Source organism: Scardinius erythrophthalmus (assembly GCF_964197995.2).
Source record: "Scardinius erythrophthalmus genome assembly, chromosome: 22".
NCBI lineage: Eukaryota > Metazoa > Chordata > Actinopteri > Cypriniformes > Leuciscidae > Scardinius > Scardinius erythrophthalmus.
This window is the reverse complement of record NC_138242.1, coordinates 14891865-14915626: the sequence shown is the minus strand read 5'-3', so window position 1 is coordinate 14915626 and position 23762 is coordinate 14891865. Positions and strand designations below refer to the sequence as shown.

The following is a 23762-nucleotide window of genomic DNA, read 5'->3' as shown; positions in this document are numbered from 1 at the left end:
TTCCACCAAAGCAAATGTCAATTGTGTTTGTGCGTGCTTTACAGTGTCAGTACATTTATAGCATGCTCAGAAGCTGTTACTCACTATAATGACAGTGTTTACTACAAATGACTAGATTTCTCTGTTTGTGAGTGGGTGTTCAGATGCAAGCATGGCGTGAATGTGACACCCTGTACGGGATGTAATGACACATAAAGCTGTTGCACAAAGTGTCATTGTTTTGTTCAGAAACCCTTTTCAACTTTTAATTTGACAATTTTAAGAAAATCCAGCATTTCAACTTTAAACATTAAAGGGGTAGAACTATTTTTTATTATAATTGTATACTGTTCTCTGAGGTCCACTTGTAATGTTAGCAATATTTGTACATTAAAAAAAGAAAAAGGAAAAAAAAAAACATAAGAGCTGCACAACTCTGGATGAAAAGAGAAAATTAAGATTTTTTTGGTTTAAAATTAAGATATTAAGATTATGATTCTCTCATGGTTCTGAAGACAACTAAACAAAATAACCTGTAATTTACTGAGGTTCTGACAAAGTGTCAATTGCTACAGTCTATTTTAAAAATATTTAATTATTCTGAAGAATTTTTTTGAACTTGTTTCATTATTGGGTAAATCAGCAATTTTGAACAAATCTCTTGTATTATTCAATGACAAAAACATGTTTTAACAGTCACCAGTCGTCATGGTGTAATGATGTAATGATACAATCGTTATTTAAAGCTGCATTCCGTAACTTTTTTGGGTTAAAAATTATCCAAAAGAATTTTTTGAGCAAGTACATAACCAGCCAGTGTTCAAAACTATCTGCTTGCCGCCTTAGCTCTATTAAAAAAAAAACTTGTAATAATGTTTTTAATTCCAAGGGTACTGGTGGATTTCCGTGGGATATTTGAGCATGTCTTTGCGTCATTACATCACATGTGTACACATAAAGAAGGTGTCTCAGCTAGAAGGCTATATTGCGTGTGAGGATGGTGGAGGTGGAGATTTATAGTGCTTTTCTCACAGCACTTAATATAATTAAACTTAGAAATTTGATGGCTGATCCAGAAAGGTTCAAACGACAATCACCAGTGACAACTGGAGATTTTTTCCCTTAGTTGGTCAGAACAAGAGTGGATGTTACTTGTTCAGATTATATTTTTTGGTGAAAATTCTTATGTTGGTCATAATTCCAAAAAGTACAATCTGTGATTCCGATTGACAGTATCCACACCGGTGTGGTAACTGACAGCTGCACATTCTCCTCAATACAATAGATTCAGAGACATTGAGCCGAGGCACAACGCACATAAAGTTGATAAATCCGCGAATACCTACAATTGCTAATTTCAAACAGAGATGCGACAAAGAGGAAAAACTACGGACTGCAGCCTTAAAGCGTCATAGACATCAGTGTTAATATCAGAACTACACTCAAAAAATGGTTTTGGGGCACTGTTCGTTCTACCCAAATGGTTTTTGTTAAAATAACCCACATATATTTATTTTCCCATCAAAACACTATTGTATTGCGTTTAAGTAACTTAAGTTGTGTAATGGTCCACTATACTTAATTATCAAGCGTTAAACTAACGTAAGTGGCTTAATTGCGCGATTCAAAAAAACGGATGTGACGATTTCCAACGTATTGGATGAAGACGGCGCGCGCGAACGAGGTGACAACGAGGTGCATGCATGGTGTCAGAGCTAGAAGTACCAGCCAGGTAAGAAAAGTTAATTCTAAAGTTATTCCGAATGCAAAGTGTTTACTTTCTTTTAGTGTTTAAGTCTGTTAAGTCTGTTCTGGGATGCTTTTAATATTGTTTAACTATCAAATATTGTGTTGAATGTGTTGATTACGGTATTAATTGATAATTGCATTCGATTAAAAACATGCGAGTTTAATTGTGGTTGTGGAAAACGCATGATTCTCTGTCGTGTAATACTTGATGTGTGCTCGTGGAACAAATTATTTGACAATAATTCAAAATGGTTTTCAGTCGAAGTAATGAAATGACTAACGAGGGACATTCTAAAACGTTTAATGTGGCTAACAGTGATATTATACAAATCTAATAATATATGATACACCTTACAATGTGCAGATAAACAGATGAACCCAGCATATGAATGCAACACGTTTAGTTCTTATTCTGGGTTAATCTGTTTATAACGTCAGCCTGTGGTTTATTAATAAGGCATGTAACGTTACAGAATTTGATCTTTTAATATTAATTTCTCAGTATTAAGTATTTAGCCAGCTTAAGCATTTATAACCTGTGAGTAAATTTGGTTTTCTGTACATAGTATGCTTTATTAGTATGGTGTAGTATGGTTAGTATTAGTACATAAACACATTAAGCGTTTTAGAATGTTTAATAACAAAACCTCCCAGTGCTTTAATCTAAGCTAACGTTACAGTCCCAGTAAAATTGCTCTGAAGCAAGCACAAATAAGGCCACATTCGCCTGTCATAGACGGATATATTTTGGCATGTTTTCTGATGTTCTTTTTTTATGACAGTATGTTTTTCATTATGGTTTTTCCAGTTCATCACTGCCTAAATTTGGTGAAATGAAGGAATGCCACAACTTTACTGATTGAGAAAACAACGTTTTGGCTAAGGTAAGTGAAGCTCCTTTTTAGGATTTATATAAAAAAGTAGTAATAATTTTGCAAACTTTGTTACAACCCACGGCTCGTCACAATGATAGTATTTAAAGTTTTACGAATTACGCTAAAGCACTTATTATTGCACTGATCGAATATTAGCTGTGAGCAGACAGTGTAAATCAATGCACTGTAGAAAACAGTGACCATAAATGAGAAAAAACAAAGTTGGAATGCTATTTAAATTAAATCAATTATTAAATTAAATTAAGGAAAACAAATTATAAATCAGTTCCATATCAGATTCCAGATGATCAATGGCTTATGCCGCGGCCACACTAGACTTTGAGCATGCAAAATTTCTTCGTGCACTGCAACGATCGTTTAAATGAAGTTGCACCCTTTTTTTATAAACATGAATTCAACATATAACAAGTAGTAATGTAAAATGTATAAAATATACAATCTACTCAATGGGACGTTTCAAACCTGTATGAATTTCTTTCTTCTGGAACACAAAGGAAGATATTTTTAAGAATGTCGGTAACCAAACAGTTATCTGGTCCCATTAACTTCCATATACATTTTTTTTTTCTACTATGGAAGTCAATGGGACCAGATAACTGCTTGGTTACCGACATTCTTCAAAATATCTTTCTTTGAGTTCCAGAAGAAAGAAATTCATACAGGTTTGAAACAACATGAGGGTGAGTATATGATGACCGAATTTTTTTATTTTAAAGTGAACTATCCCTTTTAAGGAAATAATCAGGCAAAGTAATAATAAATGAATGTTGTTATTTGCATCTTTAGACTAATGACATTGAAGTGAGGAGAGCATGCATAATCAAATCTCTCTGTGCATACCTGAACGAAGACCCTAGCAGTCTGGTTTGGGAGTATATGGTGAGTATGTGCTTTTAAAATGTTGCTGTATTTTCAAGGATGCTTAATGTTTTGTTAAAGTTAATACACAGGAATTTAAGAGTACTTTATTTTTTTTTAAATATCCCCTCTAGGATACAGACGTTGCCAGCACTGAGGAGCCGATCCAGAATACTCTAATGGGAATTTATGTCATAAGACATGAAGGTGCAGACATGGAAGACAGCCCAGCAGATCCTGGAGTGGTATTAGAGGGTCAGAAGGTTCTTCGGAACCTTACCAGTGTCCCATATGCAGCAGCCATGTTACTGGGACTGATTTATGGACTGAACCTGAGCTACCCTCCTGAACTAAGGTACACATTCGAAGTCCTTCAAAAAATAATTCTGGAGCTAGATGACAACAAGTTGTCCAATAAAGTCCAAACACTGAAGACCAAGCTCTTCTCTGATGTGTTTGAGTAAGGACTCTAAGGACCGTTCCTGGAATGCCCGATTGTTAATGTTAAAAAAAGGGCAATATTTTGATTTTCTATTGCAGGTTACACTTGTTGTATTTTTCAATGTTCAAAATTGTTGAACTTAGTTGCAAGCTGCCTATTTGGTGCTCTGTGCATCTGTTATTTTCTGTGAAAAGATGTCTAGTACATTTTAGCAGTAATATGTCATTTGATAATTGTTAAACATATCGTTAGACACATTGGCATCTGGACATTTTGGTTGCATGGACGATTTTTTTTAATTATTATTGTATTGTGTAAATTTGTTTAAAAAAAAAAGAAAAAAGTTGTATTTCTTTTACCCAAGTTTTACAGTTTTAATTTACACTGAATTTGCAGAAGTCTTTTGACTTTTTTGAACAATGTGTAAAAGTAATTTTTGCTGATGTTAATACATTTGCACAAGTTTAAAGAGTTGAATGTATGAGTGAGCAGGCTGTTAAAAACTGTGTATTGCAACTGTTGAACAAATACAGTTTGATAATTTGTTACATATCTTGTCTTTTTATGACTCTACAAGACAATCACACACAAACAAATGCTGCTTTGAAAGGAGTAACTTTAAATAGATACTACTGAGTTAAAGTAACAAGAACTAATTGGATGGAACCACTGTCCATAATTTAAATGAGTTATTTGAAACAAATATCCTTGTGTTTGTTGAATGTAACCTATTTGGACAGTTTTAAATAAACTACTGCATGTTCACTTAACTTAACCGATTTAAGTTACAGGGAAGCAATTCCATTGATTTAGTTCGACATTACTATTTCACATAGATTCTTCCCCATTCAGTTGTGTTGTCCCAACACAAGGAGTTTACATAGATTCAAAAAATCCCATTAATGTTAATAAAAAGCTATTTGCTTGTGTGGAACCACTGTCCATAATTAAATTAAGTAAGTTTAAAGAATCATTTTTTTGAGTGTAGAAATGTTTATCCCAGTACTTCTTTGATCATTTGAATTATTGTAAAAGAAATGATGATACTGTGTGGTGGAAAAGACTGTTTGTGAAGCTGTTTTGTACCTAGAAAACTGCTCTCTCTGGCTCAGCGGCAGCACGAATGCAGATTTAAATGTTCTGCTGTGATCATTCTTGTCAAAAGTTTAATAGACATAGCCAAATCATTGTCATTTAGGAATAAGATTATGTGAATGTTTGAATTGAGATTGTGATCTTTTAACAATTAATTGTGTAGCTCTAAAACATCATATTTTAGAAGTAATAGGCTATTTTCTATCCTGTTTTGACCCTCTCTTTTAGGCATGCTAGATTCAAGACTTGGAAGCAGGGGCGTTGGACAGGGAACTAAGTACTAAGAACTAAGTAACAGGGGCCCTCAGGGAGGGGGGCCCACAAAGATATATTGATATTGACAAAATTACATAGTTATAATAACATGCTATCAGTAAGAATAACACATTTCAAGAGTCAGTTTTTACTGCCCTCCTATGTCCTCCTATTTTACTGCCCTCCTTTTAATGCCCTCCTATGTTAGCAATCCCCCCTATCAAAAGGGAACATGGTTTGGTGTTGTACCAGAGAGAGATGGAAAGAAAGCTGCAGGAGGGCAGACAACTTCTAGTTATTTACTTTGGAAGAATTGTGAGCCTTGCGAGAGAAGTGTAACTGTTCTTATCCCTTTGCCTCATAGTAGTGTTGTCAAATCGAATTTCTAAGCGCTTTTGTAAGAAGGACAACGTGACTGGGATTGAGCAATTTGCTTCCTTCCTCGAGCTGCACCAGCTCTCAAAAACTTTCCATTTATGTTCTTAAAGGTGCCTTGTAGAAGGTGTTCTTGCTTCAGTATTGGTATTCAGCACGCTGTGAGGCAGTGTATCTAACGCCGACGGGTTCCGCTGAGTGGCAATTTGTGCAGATTACACAATTTTGGATTGGGATGCCAGATAAAGCCCTTTGCTTGAGAGAGGAAGTCCTTCCTCAGCGGGATAGACCAGGTTGGATGTGAATATGACAGTGACAAGCCGTTGTAGCATTTGTATACTTGAGCATGGAGTGCATACTGAAGGGTTACAAATTTAAGAATCTATTTCAGATATGCTTCCCTACATAACATCACGGTGAAGAATACTGATTTTAGCTTTTAAGGTTAAGATCTCAGCAAAGTTGCAATTCCTGTTCTCTCCTTATTGTCTTAAATGGCTCTTGAAGCCCCAGTTTCACTCAGACTGATGGGATTAGCACACGAATGATTCACTGAGAATCTCACCTTTTGTTCTGCAAATGGCTTTCGGACCCAAATGGCTCTTGGAGCCTTATGCTGATTGAATTAGGATTGGCCAGACCCTCAGTCTAGGGTGTTACTTAAACCTGTTACAAGCTTTGTTTGAATTTGTCTCCACCTTCAAAAGTCCCTCCTCCTAAAATGCCTATAAGATACCATGTAAAGTTCCCTTAGTTAGATAATGTTGGATTCCTGCAGCCACGTCAACGCGAAGTCCTCAATAAAGAATAACTTTGTTTGAACGTGATCCCATCGTCTCCTGGTTTTGCGTCGATGAAAGAAAACTTTCCAACAATACCATCCGAGTACTCTTGTACAAAAGACAAAGTGATTGACAAGGGGCAATTCTGAAATTCAGAATTTAGAAATCGCTTGTGATGAGGGGCTATCTGAATATGAGAGTAGACATTTCAGGTCTACTGATATAATCCAGTCCCTTGGCCAATGTGAGAGTGAGGAAGAGCTGGAGGAGGAGTTCTGATATTGATGCACTTTGTGTGTGAATATATAAACAAATACTGACTTCCGCACAGCGGAATTCAGTATATTTAATTAATTAATTCCTTAACGGATTTTGTGACCCATTGTTTATTATTAGCATAAATCAAACGGGATCGCTTGGGAACAATTATGTTCTCACAAAAGGAAATGTAACTAGAAACAGTTTCTGTTAGTTCATTTATATCTGTGGAGGAGTTCTTAGAAACGTCCCAATCAGTGTCTGCAAAACATTCTTGTAAATCCATCACCGATTCATCCGACCAGACCGGCACCAAAGTTCTCTCAAGCTTGTTCCTCTTCAGAACAGTTTTGTATTCCGGAACAAGATAAACAACACTGTGGTCGGACGCACCGATAGGAGCTCTCGGGAGCGATTTGTAAGCTCGTTTGACTGTCCCAAAACAAAGATCAAGACACTTAGAATGCCGAGTCGGGCAAGTGACATATTGAAAAAAGTGACCAAGCGCTTTCCCGGGTTTACAATGGTTAAAATCTCCCATTAAAAAAATCGGAGCATCTGGCGCTCGTGCTTGGAAACTCTGCACTGTTTTGGTCAGGGATTGTATTGCAATGTCCGCATTAGCCCTGGGGTGTATATAAACCACAGTCACAAATAATTGGGGAAATTCCCTCGGCAAGTAGAATGGCCGTAGCGACACTGCTAAAAGCTCAATGTCAGGTGTGCACAAGGACTCACGAATGATGACTGTGTTGCACCACCGTTTATTAATGTATAAACATAAACCTCCGCCCAGTGACTTACCGGTCACCGCAGGGTCTCTGTCTAGACGAAAGGGTGCTCCAAAGCCCTCGATTTCCATAGTGTCCTGGGAGACGTGATTTTTGAGCCATGTTTCTGTGAAGGCGAGGATGCACGCGTCTCTATACTCCTCCAAAAACCTCACGTGTGCTCGAACTTCGTCCACTTTATTGTGGAGAGACTGTACATTCGCTAACATTATGGAGGGAAGAGGGATTCTGCGATGTCCAAGTCTTTTAAGCCTTTGCCGTACACCTCCACGTCTCCCTCTCTTCCTCCTCGCCCGTGGCAAAATCCAGCTCTGAGCCATGGGAATGGGAACGATCTCCTCAGGGAAGACCACATTTGGATCCACGGAAACACCTCTTGCATTACAGAGCAGGAGAAGAAATTCCCGTGAATACTGCAACGTTTCACCGTGTACTGGTAGACGGGCCAAAAGATGACAGAGCACGCTCCACAGGAGAAAAAGTCCAGCTCCACGGTAAGTCCACATATTGGTCCGATAAGGTGCAATTAGTCCAAAAAGTGTGAGGAAAACAAACGTAAACGAGACAAACCGTAATCACAATTAATAGAAACGAGTTAAGACTTACTTAAACACATAAAACTCGTATAAACACTTGTGTTCCAAACAACTCTCACACACTGCTGCTGCGCGTCGCTGTGCTAGCGCCACCATGTTGCATTGTTCTCGTAGACCACCACGAGCAGGGGGAGAAGTGAGAGATAAAAGAGCAAGAGAACAGACAGTGTTGCTGTCACCGTCATGAGTGGACGAGAGCAAAGCGGTGGTAGTAGCAGGGCCATTGCTTTCGTCATAGCAGTGCTGAGCTACCGGACAGTTGAACACCATGGGTTGATGAAAGCAAAGTGGTGGCACATTCACAGAGCGGGGGGCCTGCGGGACCTGTGCCAGCATATGAACCCCTTGCTACATATAGATTAAACACGTAATACGCATGTGCACGCCGTTGGCATTTTCAAATATTCGCGTTTTGGAAGTTTGCCCGGAGATGAAAAAAAAGATGGAAATGTTTTTTTTTGTTTTGTTTTTTCAACTCCTGCACCTTGGAACCTATTCCAAGATGAACCTATTTGCGTTCTCGAGCTGCCAGGCACTGTTGTCGTGTGAATGAGCAGGTTGGAGCCATAAAGGGTTTTCTGTTAGAACGGTGTTGTGTAAGCGGCCCCTAAGTTAATAACTAATGATCTTTGCAACAGAAGTGAATCAATCAAAACTAACTTTAGCTGGACAATAACTTTATTCTAGAGTTGCTGTAAAGCCAAAACAATCTGTTACTTTAATTTCCTATTATCACTGTATCACTGCTTTGAAACAATCTATATTGTTAAAAGCGTTATATAAATTAATTAAGGTGACTTGACTTGACTTGACTGTAATCTTCACGGTCAGCTTATAGCTCCACTACAATGAGAGAAGCATCAGAAGCCAGATTTGTCTCTTGAAGAGTTGAGAGTTGAGGTGGGGAGTCCTCACGCTCATGGTTGGAGTGGCGGAGTGACGGAGTGTGAGGCACGAAGAGCACTAAGCCGACGTGAACTCGCCACTGAACACATCATGCTCCAAGTCAGGATGCCGCTGTTGCTTCCTCAACATTTACAACTTTTTTTTATTTGCAGCGTTGAGCATTGTAGCCAATCACAGAAAACTCTGTTGAGTGCATGAATGCAGTGGCCAATCAGAGGTGTTTACGTTCAGAATCAACCTCTGCTCAAAACGTTGGAGCTTCGAGCTCACTAAAGAGTTCTTACATTATAACCAACATAGTGTAGACACGATGTAAACAAGAGATTCATTGTTCTTCTTTGATTATAAGTTTGAGTTTTCACAAGAGTGCAGAACCGAAACTGAAGCTTTTGACAGCTTGATAAAAAATTGCATTACGTAATGCACAAATGTTTGTTGTACATAAATCATAAAATTGTCATTAGAAAAATATATGGGGAAAATTTGAATACAAAATATTTGTTATTGTTCAGCAGTGTATTTGATTTCTTAGACATTTACACTTGACATGTCTGTTCCCCTCACTTCTGAAATGATGGCTACAACCCTTGGTTGTGTGCCCGGGGCCAATTATTTGGTAAATGCCCAGTGCAATGATTGGGTAACAGTTTTACAAATTAGAATAATTTTCAATGTCTCTGCCGTTACACGTGTGGAACTGTTTTGAAAACTTTCAGATGCTGCAAAATGGCAACCGGTGAAATTCAGCCATACATGTTTGAGCCAGAGTTTGATACCAAATCAGAAGAACCCATCGAATACACCTAAAATACCAAGGATCCTCCAGACTGTGGTAATTATTCATCTTTATTTAAATGTATTAAATTTTAATAAATTTAAATTTTATTAGTTATTACATTATATTAGTGCTTAAAAGAAGACGGTACGAAAGGTGTTTCTCTCATTACATATAGCTGAAACTTGGGTGTGCGATATTGACAAAAAAATATATATATTTTCTGGGATTTTATAGATTATGATAACTAGACTATGTTTTGCTGAGTGTGTTTATTGTATTGGTACCTTTGGCAGGTTTGGGACTGTCATGGACGGCTCCTAAAGTTTTTGATATTCTTGTGACAAAATTTTTTATCTTTTCCAATTTCCAAGTTTAAATTGACCTTTATAAAGCCATTTTTAAACCTGAAAAAATGTATACATCATCTTTTGTGTCAAATTCTTACATTTAATCAATAAATGCAATTAGAATAATAAGACACAATAGGGTTGTTACCAATCAAATGAAATCAGTATCAGCAAAATTCATCTTTCCAATGCAGAGGAACCAGAGAAGCTGCAACATCATGAATCATGAAACATTTGTATGCCGCCAATCCCATCGTACGAATGATCGTACATTGAAAAAAATTCATCATTTAAATATAACGGCCCTAAAAGTTAACGGTTTAGAAGCCTTGCCCCTAGGATTTACAACATGGAGAAACGTAACCCAACCAAGAAGAGGAAGTAATCTCATGAGAGAGAAATTAATCTTACTCCAAAGACACAAGTTACCCTCATAATTGCAAACAATTACATTAATTTATATATATATTAAATACCAGTAAATAAAACAAAACATTTACAAATTTTATAAACATTATTATTAACTTATTAAAAATGAAGCATACAAACGAACAGTATTTTAACGAAGTCCCAGATTGTATCTGTAAAACGAAGTTCATACACGCTTTACTAATGTTAGGACCACATGGAAGGCAACACAAAGACTGTTTCTCACAACTTAGCATTGTATAACGTCTTGTAATCCTCTGAGGCATCGCTATCTTTTTATTGCTTGAGTAATTCTGCATTTGTGTCTCTCTCGTATTCCCTCACCTGCAACTAAATGTGCAAATAGGTGGGCAGGGCTAAGAAAATGATGTAGAAGTAGGTGTTGTTCTTCTGCAGAGGCAGTCTTTCGTTGCACTATGGCAAAATCTGAAACAAGTTTTTTTGGTAGCTTGCTTTCAATAAAAGCTGTTTTTGAACTAACAAAGAAGTTTTCATTTCTGAAATTTACAGAATGTTTTACAGTACATAATTTAAATGTATTTATACGTATTTCTCAGTTCATGACACCCTTAAGTTGGAAATTGGAACACTTAATTTTGTAAAATATAATAATAATAATAATAATACATTCATTATATATCATTTAAAATTATATAACTTATGAGATATATAAATTATTAGATATAGTTAATAATAACAATATTTGCTATTAAAATTTCTAATGAATTTATTCTTTTTATAAAATAATCAATATTTTATTAAAATTGTGAAAACATTTGAGAAATAATATTTTTATTTTGTATATCTAAAATATACAGTATAAATATAATATATGTAGTGTTAATATAATTTATTCATTATTGTGTATACACAGATAAATTTACTTTTGTTAATATTTGTTAATAATTTGATTATTAACATGCAGTAATCTGACATACAGTAAATACACTCGTCTTCTGTTCCACACTATGATGTCCTTCAACACCCCCTATTCCTTTTCTCCAGTTTTTTCCCTTTCTACTAATCAGTTACTACCACTTTTAAAAGAACCACACTGCCTTCACCAATTAAGTCATGCTAGAGGCTTCAGCATGCACATGGAAACACGCTAAGCTGCACAGCTCCCCGGGCCTGTTTTTCCACAGACGATAAGGGTGGTCTGGAAGCAAATGCACACATGCACGGAGGAGTAAAGGAGCTGTGAAAAGTTGAAGTTCAAGGCCACCAGATATGCACAAAACTCACCATAGGCCTGGGAGCTACCAAAGGAAATTGTCTATCCTAAGAGCGAAAAGTGAAAAGAAGGAAAAGAGGAAAAAATGTGTGTGTGTGTGTGTGTGGGGGGGGGGGGCAGCTAGTTCATTGAGGGCAGCTAGTTCAGCCTTTGCATTTTTGTGGCTTTGTGGATGTAGCGGAAGTCGCAAAAGAAAAGGATATGAGAATGGTTGAAAGGAAAGAGAGGAGAAGGCCAAAGGGTAAAGACGACAGCTGTCTGGTTCTGTTTTTGCTCATAGGGATGAGTTAATGTATAAAACGTTCAGAAGGTTCATTCAGAAAACAATGAAAGGATGAGTAAAGAGTGCTGTGAGAAATTATTTTAGCACAAATTGCAATGACAAAAGACTGTACTGGAATACATGGCATTAGGCAAGGATGAAATTTGTAGACAGATTTCCTATAAAAGCTGCCAAATTGTTGAGCCTCATGTGTGATTATGCAAGTCTTAAGACAGCAACCCATTTGCCAAGTCAAAACAAATTGATAACGGTAGGTAATTTCATACTTTAAGGTCATTCCTAACAAAAAAACTAATGCAGAAACATGTGCCTCGTTGCTAGGAGACACATGACAAATTGTGTTCTAAAATCGGCTCAAAATATCATGCATGCTTGATTTCCTCCAACTAGATGGAATCCGGAGGTTTAAAAAAGAAAAACCATACACTATGCTATTTTCTGTGAAAATTGTCAACTTAATTCTGAGTCAATTCTCTTACGGCAAATAGCGCAGATTCTTCCAAACTGTAAATCAGGGAAAAAATATGGGCAAATGTTGTGTCGTGTATTCCAAAATATGCTTTTCACTACTACCATAGTGTACGGTTGCAGAAAAAATAAATATGTTTTTATTGAACATTAATGAAGCAACAAATTTTGTGTGAAAATAAATCATAAAAGTTGATGGTTTGTTTGAAAATCTTATAATTGTATGAGGTGGCGAGGGGGTTCCTTCTCCCCGCACACAGGGTAAAAGGCTCACCAGCATGAGGCAAACGGCAAAAAATATTTATACAAATACTTTAGCTAAAATAATGTTTTTGATAATTTCTTAAGTTAAAACTTGTTCAAAACAATCATTTTAGCAAAGTTTGTACTGTTTTTGGTTTATTTTGATAAATAAATAAAATAATTTTTGCTCAATAAATAAACTGATAAAACTGTTCATGTTAAAAATACAGACAAACAATTATTTTAAAAAGTAAAGATTCTGAAAGCATTGAATGAGATCCCATAATAAATTAAAATAGCTTTACATTAGTAACAAATAAATATGACTCCAAATATGCCCCGCAGAAATACGATAACGCAAGTCATTCCAAAAGTCCCCATGGGCATCATACTATATCGTTGTAGATGAATAAACAGAAGATTGAAACTCTTTGATTGATTAAACATGAATAATAAACACACGACTACGACAATATATGGTTTATCTAAGTTCTTCAAGCCTTTTCAGGTATTTTCATGATAATAAAGTTTATTTATGCTTCAATGCTAATTGTCTTTATCAGGGTATAGAATAGTCTGAAATAATACGTTGTGTGCCTTATTCTGTTTAAAAAGCCACATCATCTCACAGAAGGATGCTCAACTGTCGATATGAAGTGAGTTTGGAGTAAAAGCATGTTATTAAATGTTGTCTTTTGTTGGACAAGAGGTTCATAAATGCTTCATGTTTGGAAAGATGTTTGACACGTGTTGCTTTTTCAAATGCATGTTAAAAGCGCCTCAAACTCGCAGTGCTCTCAGATGGAGCAGCATTTATTTGCAACATTTTGAAAAAAAAAAAAAAAAATTATTGTGCCTTTCTTCCTAACCGCAAGAGCGCCTTTTACCCCAAATACCATACATATTCTTCCTTAAAGGGATACTTCAGGATTTAGCATTAAGCTTTAATTAGTAGAAAATCTGTAGTATTTTTGAATTACCGTGCTTTCCACCCTCATATACCACTGAGACGAGAGATTTATGTAATTTTTGTCTGGAAAAAATCCTCTGATGACGCAAAAATCGTCATTTTGCGTCATCGGAGGATTTTTTGGCCAGAGGCTAAAGACTACAGCCAGTAGGAGGGGCTGTCCCGCATGTTTTCAACCCACCCATAGGAGGTGGGATCTCACTCACACAGAATGTACACATAGTATCAGCCGTCATTCTTTGGAAGCTAAGCTAGCAGGCTCTTGTTCTGTGGAGAAATCTGAGTAGTAAGAGAAAGCTGAGTAGTAGGGGTTACCATCCTCTTTTTTCCGGACATGTCCGGCCGTCGAGATCGTCCAAAATGTCCGGGATTCGGCTTTTGCTTTCTGCAGTCGCCATTCATTGTTTACATGCACACCTTTTGTTTCAATCTAACTGAATTCATTCCGATTGGTGAATCTGAATGTAGTGTTTACATGAACGCTAAAAAAGTGATCGGTTGATGTGCGTTTTAACATTGCTAAGAAAATTCCCGCTCTTCCGTGAGAGATACGAGACCGGCGCGTCTCAGTAATGACGCCACCTGCCTCGCATCGGTCTCCCGCGGCCGTCAGCCTCGTCCTGCTCGCCACAGTAAACATAATGAATGCCGACTGTAGAACGCAAAAGCCGAATCCCGGACATTTTGGACGATCTCGAAATCCCGGGCAAACTAGTCACGGAGTCTCACTAGTAGCCTAGCCTTGTTGTTCAACTGCGTGTATTACGAGTTCAGTCTATAGGTATGCACATTTGAATATATATGCGCAGGCGTGTAGTGCGCAGGCGTGTAGTCCTTCCCTACAAACCAACCCTCAGCAAACTACTTGTCTGGCCTTAAAATTTATAATACAGAATTTTTTTCGCTTCTGCATAGCCACACGAACCGGAATTATCCCGACAACTTTTTATCTGTAGAGAGGTAAAGGGAGGGGAGGGAGGCCTTCACAGGGGAGAGACTAGTTGACACTTCAGGACTGCGTTGTCATCGCATCCAGGCGTAGGTCCTTCATCAGATCTGGATACGGCCTGGATCCGACGGACTGCGGTAAACCTCGGATAAACAGAGAGACTAATATTAGCGTAGACGCCATTCTTCTTATGATATAACGAGTACATCAGAATTTATGGGAAGTGTTCCCGGTTCCGGCTGACCTAATCTATGCACCCTAACATTGAATTAAAGAAGTCTATAATGTGTTATGTGTATGCTAGGTCAAAGAGATGTGTTTTTAGTCTAGCTTTGAACTGACAGAGTGTGTCTGCTTCCCAGACAATGTTAGGAAGACTGTTCCAAAGTTTTGGTGCTAAATAGGAAAAGGATCTACCGCCAGCCAGCAGTCGATTTTGATATTCTAGGTATTATCAACTGGCCGGAATTTTGAGATCGCAATAGATGTGAATGACTATAATGCGTTAAGAGCTCGCTCAAGTACTGGGGAGCTAAACCATTTAGTGCTTTGTAAGTAATCAGCAATATTTTAAAATGTATACGATGTTTAATAGGGAGCCAATGCAGTGTTGACAGAACAGGGCTAATATGGTCATACTTCCTGGTTCTGGTAAGAACTCGAGCTGCTGCGTTTTGGACCAGCTGTAATTTGTTTATTAAGCGTGCAGGGCAACCACCCAGTAGAGCATTACAATAATCTAGCCTTGATGTCATGAAGACATGGACTAATTGTTCCGCATTTGTCAATGAGAGCACATGACGTAATTTAGATATATTTTTAAGATGGAAAAATGCGGTTTTACAGATACTAGGCAAGGCAAGGCAAGGCAAGGCAAGTTTATTTATATAGCACATTTCATACACAATGGCAATTCAAAGTGCTTTACATAGAAGAAATTAAAATAATAAAAAAATAAGAATAATTAAAACCGTTTAGAAAAATAAAATAAAATACAGTACAGTACAAACAGTCGGACAAACAGCAGCACAGTGCTCATTCAGTAAATGCATAGCTAAAAAGATGTGTTTTGAGTCTGGATTTGAATGTGACTACTGTAGGAGCACGTCTGGTCTCCTCTGGAAGCTGGTTCCAGCTGCGGCTGGTATAATAGCTAAAAGCGGACTCGCCATGTTTAGAGTGAACCCTTGGTATTTCTAGCTGATATGATCCTAATGATCTGTTGGGTTTATATTCGGTGAGCATATCTGCAATATATTGAGGTCCTAGGCCATTGAATGATTTATATACCAGTAATAATACTTTAAAATCAATCCTAAATTTAACTGGGAGCCAGAGTAAAGACCTGAGGACTGGTGTGATATGTTCATATTTTCTGGTTCTGCTCAGAATCCTGGCGGCAGCATTCTGTATGAGCTGCAACTGTCTTATGGTCTTTTTGGGAAGGCCAGTGAGGAGTCCATTACAATAATCCACCCTGCTGGTGATGAAAGCATGCACAAGTTTCTCTAAGTCTTGTCTGAAAACAAAGCATCTAATTCTTGCAATATTTTTCAGATGATAGTATGCTGATTTAGTTATTGCTTTGACATAACTACTGAAACTAAGGTCTGACTCTAGTGTCACACCAAGATTCCTGACTTGATGTTTAGTTGTTTGACCCCTAGAGTGAAGGTATGCGTTCACCTTGAGAACTTCATCTTTGTTTCCAAACGCAATGACTTCAGTTTTGTCTTTGTTTAACTGAAGAAAGTTTTGACACATCTAACTGTTGATTTCGTCAATGCATTGGCACAGGGAGTCAATGGGGCTATAGTCATTAGGCGATAGGGCTAAGTAGATCTGTGTGTCGTCTGCATAGCTGTGGTAAGCAATTTGGTTCTTTCTCATTATTTGGCTCATTGGGAGCATATACAGGTTGAACAGGAGTGGCGCAAGAATTGAACCTTGAGGGACTCCGCATGTCCACTCAGACTTATGGTCTCCTATACTCACATAATAACCTCTCCCATCTAAGTATGACCTGAACCATTTTAGGACTATCCCAGAAAGCCCCACCCAGTTTTCCAGCCTATCAAGAAGTATGTTATGATCGACAGTGTCAAATGCAGCACTGAGGTCGAGTAGTACCAGCACTGATAATTTGCCTGTATCAGTATTTAAGCGAATATCGTTTATTATCTTTATGAGCGCTGTCTCTGTGCTGTGGTGCGGTCGGAAACCAGATTGAAAATTGTCAAAGGATCCATTCAAGCTCAAGAATTTGTTCAGCTGATTGAAGACAACTTTTTCAATGATCTTGCCTATGAAAGGAAGATTTGAGATCGGCCTATAGTTGCTTAATATGGTCTTATCCAGATTGCTCTTTTTCAGGAGGGGCTTGACAACTGCAGTTTTCAGGGAGTTTGGAAAACTCCCAGAGAGAAGTGAGGCATTTACCACTTCTAGAAGATCTGCTTCTAAACTGTTTAACACACTTTTGAAAAAAGATGTGGGAAATGTGTCAAGGGCGCAGGTTGATGTTTTAAGGTGCTGTGCGGTTTCTTCCAAAATTTTGCCATCAATTTCTTTGAAATCAGACATAGTAACTACTTTCTCAGGTGGTCTGATCTGTCTGACCTCAGTGCAACTCAAGGATGTGCTGATCACCTTTCTGATATTATTGATTTTCTCATAGAAGAAAGAAGCAAACTCACTGCACTTGTTGTCTGAGAGCATTTCACTGGGAATCTGGCTTGGGGGGTTTGTCAGTCTCTCTACAGTAGCAAAAAGAGTGCGTGTGTTGTTTAAATTGCTGTTTATAATATTTGAGAAGAAAGTCTGTCTAGCTTTGCCTAGTTCCATATTGAAAGCATGAAGGCTGTCTTTGTAGATGTTATAATGGACTACAAGTTTTGTCTTCCGCCACATGCGCTCTGCTTTTCTGCATTGTCTTTTCATATTTTGTACTGCTGTTGAGTTTCTCCAAGGTGCTTTTTGTCTGCCACTCTTCTTCCTGACTTTCACAGGAGCAACATCATCAATTACACTTTTTTAACTTTTGAGTTAAAAGAATCAAGGAGAAAATCAACAGAGTCTGCAGATATGCTTGGTGTTAAGGATATAGCCTTCATAAATAGTACACTAGTGTTCTCATTTAAGCATCTCCTCTTGACAGACACAGATCTAGCTTCAGTGGCAGGAGAGATCAATATATCAAAGAAAATACAGAAATGATCAGACAGTGCTACATCCTTAACCCTCCTGTTACCCTCAAATCTACCAACATCTTTTACCCACTGGGGTCAATTTGACCCCACCAATTTAAACCCCCACAATTTCATTTTTTCCCCAAAGGTTTAAGTCAGGTACTTTATGTTTCTTTGTTGACTACTTAAATAGCTCTTTAAATAAAACACCACCAACCCCCCACCCCCACCCCTTATACATCCAGAATACCTATTGCACGACTATGGACAAATTAGCAAATCATTATAAAATGTCACTGATTTATCTAAAATTCAAAAATTATATATATTTTTGGTGTTTTAATAGCTATTTATTTATTATATTATACAATATATTTTATCAAGGATAGGTTTGGGGTCAATATGACACTCCCATTGATAGTCTCAGGATGCCTCACTGTTGGCACGACACAGGACTCATAGTAGCGTTCACCTTTTCTTCTCTGGACAATCGATTTTCCAGATGTTCTAATCAGATACAGTAACTTTGCACCAGTCTTCTGCTGTCCAATTCTTGTACTTCCTGCAGAATTTCAGCCAATATTTGATGTTTTTATTGGAGAGAAGTGGCTTCTTTGCTGCCCTTCTTGACACCAGGTCGTTGTCCAAAAGTCTTGGCCTCGCTGTGTGTGCAGATGCTCTCACACCCACCTGCTGCCAATATTGAGCAGTTCTGCACTGGTGGTGACACGATTCCCTAGCTGATTCCTCAGGATGAGAAGTCCCTGGTACTTGCTGGGACATCCTAAAGCCTTCTTCACTGCAGCCGAACCTCTATTCTTGAAGCTCTTGATGATCTGGTAAATGGAGGCCATTTTGATGCAAAGATGATCCTCCATCTTTCTTTGGAGGAAACCATTGCTAACAGAAGAACACAATGATTGGAAGCGCTTCTTCCTTCCTTATAGCAATCATGTGCTGATGATATGATTAGTAAAATGATGTTAGCTGGTAATTTGGTGCCAAGGACAAAAACAGTGAAATTTGGGGGTTTGTGATAAAGCTTTTTGAAATTATGTAAAATGCCACTGATCACTCTGCACAATAATCTAGAAAAATGTGAATCAACATTATAGCAACTGAAGCAGCAAAAATGTCAAATTTGGCCACAGCTGCACCCTGTTATTCAAGTGGGAAGTGTCCGGTCTAACAAGGTGATGTTGGTGGCGCATCCACTGTTTAGCTCCCGCACAAGGGCCACGTACTCGTAGGAGATGCCCAGTTGTTGTAGGGCGAGCAGTACGGCATTGATCTCTATGCTGTCGTAGGCTTTCTCGTAGTCTATGAAGACCAGTACCAAGGGCATCTTGTACTTCCGGCAGCGTTCGAGCAGTTGGTTCAGCACGTGGATGTGGTCCATTGTGCTGTAGCTAGACCGGAAGCCGGGCTGTTCGGGTGGCTGTTGTTCGTCCAACTGCCTGGCCAGTCGGTTGTACAGCACCTTGGTGAAGACCCTGTACACGGTCGGCAGGAGTCAGATTGGCCGATAATTCCTCAGCTGTTCGCGGTCACCCTTCTTGTACAACAGCACTGTCTTGGCCGTCTTCCATTGATCTGGTGTTCTTCTCTGCGCCATGTAGTGGCTGAAACGGCTGGCCAATGCTGCCCACAGCATCGGTCCACCCTCTTTGAGCAGCTCGGCCTCGATTCCGTCCAGCCCTGCCGCCGGTCTTTCTGGATGTTCTGGATCGCATGCCTGACCTCACTGGTCAACACTGACGGGATGGCTGGTATGGCGTCGTCCTGCATTTCGGGCGGGTCGACTGGTGTCTTGCTGGAGAACAGGTCCGTATAGAACCCAAAAAAAAACCCAAAAAACTTTGCTAAGAGGTAATTTTCAATTGAGAAAGAGCATAAAGAGAGAGCTCACAAAGCACAAAGAGAAATAGTTTATAAGGCTTCTGTGGAAGCTTTCATACATTTGCTCCTCCCCTATATTATGTTTTCCCCTCCCCCACGGAACAAAATATCAAAGTTCTTGCAAGAATTATATTTTCCCTTCCCTGGAAATATATAATTGGCACTGGAAATATCTAATTTCTTGTGAGAATTATGATTCCCCCCTCCACTATATCGTGTGAACTATCAGTGGTTCTCTCAATACTTCAAGTAGGCCTATATGGTAATGTCAGGTTAGGGCCCTAAAGCAGAGGGAAGGTCTTTGAAGATCATAAAATCTCAACTTATAATGACCTCAATGTCATCCAGAATAAATGTGGGATTTGTGCCTAATCACCAATGTGTGAACAACAACAAAAAAAATATATTTCTTATACGTTTTATACAGCAAAATGAGCCTGGGGTCAAATTGACCCCAAAGAACACCGATGCTACAAAAGTACGTACAGACCATTGAAAACCTATCATGATGTTAATTTTATGTTTACCCAGTTGTCCCCATTAAATTAGGAAAAGTCTTTAAATATGAAGCAAAAAAAAAATTTTTAAAGTATGTATTTTGAGACGTTAAACACTGAATGGGGTCAAATTGACCCCAAAGGTAATAGGAGGGTTAATAACAATCAGTGAAATGTTTAGACCCTTACTGATAAGTAAATCTAGAGTGTGCCCACGATTGTGTGTGGGTCCATGTACATGCTGAGTCAGATCAAAAGTTTTTAAAGGGCACCTATTATGCAAAATTCACTTTTACATGGTGTTTGAACATAAATGTGTGTTGGCAGTGTGTGAGCAAAACCACCCTAGAATGATAAAAATCCACCCAGTAGTTTTTTTACTATCTCAATAAATCATAAGCACTGTCTCAGAACGAGCTGTTCTAGATTTCCCTCATTGTGACGTAGAAATGAGCTAAGCCCCACCGACGCGGTTTGATTGACATCTGGTTTTGGCATAGACACCGCCCTCGGTGATCTGTTCTGCACACCATCGCCATTGTTTCAACGACAGCCGGTAATGTCTCCTAAGAAGTGTAGGTGTTCTGTTGTGGGATGTAAGAATGGACATACTAGTCTTCACTGACATCAGAGCCACTGAAAACGCAGCGGATGGATTTTATTTATGAAGAAAAGGCACCACTTAAACTTCCTAAATACGAGAATCATTTTCTGACTGACTGTTTAGTGAACGAGGGTCAAAGTTAATCCTCAAGTGTGGATCGTTGCCTACTGTTCGCGATCCTACGTCACCTCCAAGAGAAGTAAGTGTATTTTATCATTTTTGAGCAACTAGTCATTTCAATCGATGTCATGTCAGCCAGTTCAATAACAAATGCGTCTAAAGCTATTTATTGTCGTCGTCATAGGATGTCTCAACAAACAACGTCAGACAGTTTTATGTCACGTACATTATTTTTTGCAGCAATAAAAAATGTAAAATGAATACCTCTATCTCCATAGACAGTATAAACGTCTATCTCCCTGCAGCATTTGTTTTCTGGTTCTGCAACGTTAGCCATCTTCTCATATTTGCCACATAAGCGTGTGTATAAGTTAGTTTAAAAAAATTGCGCGAAAGTTATCACAATTTGTTGTGTGTGTGTGTGTGTGTGTGTGTGTGTGTGTGTGTGTGTGTGTGTTGCACATCCATAATTGCAAAGGGGACGCGATTAAAACTCTATAAGTACATAAATGTATCAAATAACCTTTCCGAGACGTTTAGTCCATTCTCATTCGTGTTTATTCTGTGCCGGACTCTCTTCATCATCTGGGTCAAGCAGCAGGGCGGGGATATGCAGCTCATTTACATTTAAGGTGGTATAGACCAAAAACAGCTCTTTTTAAAACAGGCCCCAAAAATGACATTTTCAAATGGTTATAATAAATTAACTGTGGGGAATTTTGTGCTGAAACTTCACAAATACATTCTGGGGACACCCAAGACCAATATTACATCTTGTAAAAAGGGGCATAATAGGTGCCCTTTAAAACAGTTTTGATTTCTTTTGCCATATTGTTTTCTGCACTATCTATGTGGATGTTAAAATCTCCAGCAATGGCAAAACAGACAAACTCTGAGGTAATTGTTGATAACAGTTCTGCAAAGTCCTCAGCAACGGCTGGAGATTATTTTGGAGGCCTGTAAATAATGATAAGTAAAATGCGTGGAGCACCTTTTAACACAATACCCAGATTTTCGAAAGAAGGGTAATTCCCAAATGATATTTGCTTACATTGATAGATATCTTTAAAAAGAGTAGCTAGACCCCCACCTCTCTTAACAGCTCTGCAGACACTCATAAAAGTAAAGTTAAGAGGGGCTGCTTCATTGAGGATTGTTGCACTGCAGCCGTCTTCTAGCCAGGTTTCATTTAGAAGCATAAAATCCAGGTTGTTTGTGGTTATTAAGTCGTTGACTAGAAGTGATTTATTTTTAAGTGAGTGAATGTTTAAAAGTGCTAACTTAACAGTCTTACTTTTTGTCCCCACATCAATCTTAGTTTGACGTGTAATAGGCACCAGATTAGTTGGGTTTGCTGTACGGCTATTGAAGGCCTTAGACTTTCTATCTTGTAATAGAACAGCAATAGAGAAAGATACAGGCACAATGGGTTCCCGCTTTTTCTGTAAACATTTGAGAAAGTTACTGTTATCATAGCAGGGACCCAGCACATATCACTGAGAGCTGGTATCAGTTGTTTTTGGTTCACCTCGAGCAGATGGAGGAGGGTGTGGGCCCTGGCGTTGTGGCAGAGGCCGAAGAGCTCTCACAGGAGGGGGAGGGCGAGCTGGGCCCGCAGGCTTTGGTGGTAGCGGTGCCTGTCGTTTTTTGGTTGGTATCTGGGGGCTTGCAGCAAAAGAGTGGGATAGTTTGGTTCCAGCATACACCAGTTCTTCCATTTTCTGTGAGAAGCACAGAAGTGGCGATGCTGGAGAGAGGGAAAAAGTGTCTGGTGAAAGGGGCTGTTGCTCTGGTGTTATCGGAGGCTGTGATATGCTGTCCTGGCTTCCCTGGCTGTTTTCCAGGAAGTCGTCCTTGGGTGCTGAATCTTCGAGCAGTTCTAATATGTCTGTCTGTGGTGAGCTCTGTGGGTAGGGTTCAGCTGAGATTGTGTCCGTGCGCAGAGGTTGTTGTGGCGGAGTGGTGTTATCATTGTCCTTGTGTGAAATGTCAACCGCATGTCCATTTTGCTGCTGAAGTAAAGTCCCGTGGTCATTCAGACTGTGTCCAGGTGTGTGTGTGTGCCATTCAGATTGAGTGGATTGGCACACACTGCAGAAGGATGATTGAGGGAGAAGTAGATATTGTCCTTTAACACTCTTGAACCAAGTTTGTTTGGGTGATGGCCATCCCGATGAAAAAGTTGTCTCTGACTCCAGAAAAGATTGAAATTGTCAATGAAGTTTACTTCTTTTATATTGCAGGTTTTTTGCAGCCATGTATTTAGCCCAAGCAACCGTGAAAACCTGTTTGTTCCTCTTGCTGGGAGTGGTCCACTGATGAATGTTTGAACTTTCAGTCTTTTAAGTGTTTCAAAAAGCTCATTGAAATCCTTCTTAAGGAGTTCTGACTGCTCTTTATGAATATCATTCTTCCCCACATGAATGATGAGTCGATTTGCAATCTTATGTTTCATCAGAATGTTCTGAAGTTCCCTGTTTAAATCAGAAGTTGTTGCTTGTGGAAGGCAGCACGTAGTTGTATCCCTGCCGCTAATGTTTCTGATTATGGAGTCCTCCACTATCAGAGTCCTGGGCTCGGCTGCGCTCTGAGCTGAGTGCCGCTGTCTGCTCGACCTTGAGCGCCAGTTAGCATCAGTGTTAGCTACAGGCCCATTCAGTATGTTTTCGATCACATTTATCACGTTTTGGGATTCCTCATTTACATTCATTAGTACTTCAAATCTGTTCTCAAGATGCATAGGCGGTGGTAGGAGACCAGTGTTTGCAATC

The 23762-nt window shown here is 38.8% G+C and overlaps 1 protein-coding gene and 1 long non-coding RNA gene across 3 annotated transcripts in view; one reads left to right on the top strand and one right to left on the bottom strand.

Moving 5' to 3' along the window:
- Window positions 1-23762, bottom strand: part of acad11 (acyl-CoA dehydrogenase family, member 11) — a 96120-nt gene that overhangs the window by 49266 nt on the left and 23092 nt on the right. The window lies entirely within an intron of this gene.
- Window positions 2570-3738, top strand: LOC308682974. Its single transcript, XR_014029213.1, has 3 exons — window positions 2570-2612; window positions 3411-3503; window positions 3617-3738. It is a non-coding gene; the product is annotated as an uncharacterized lncRNA (long non-coding RNA).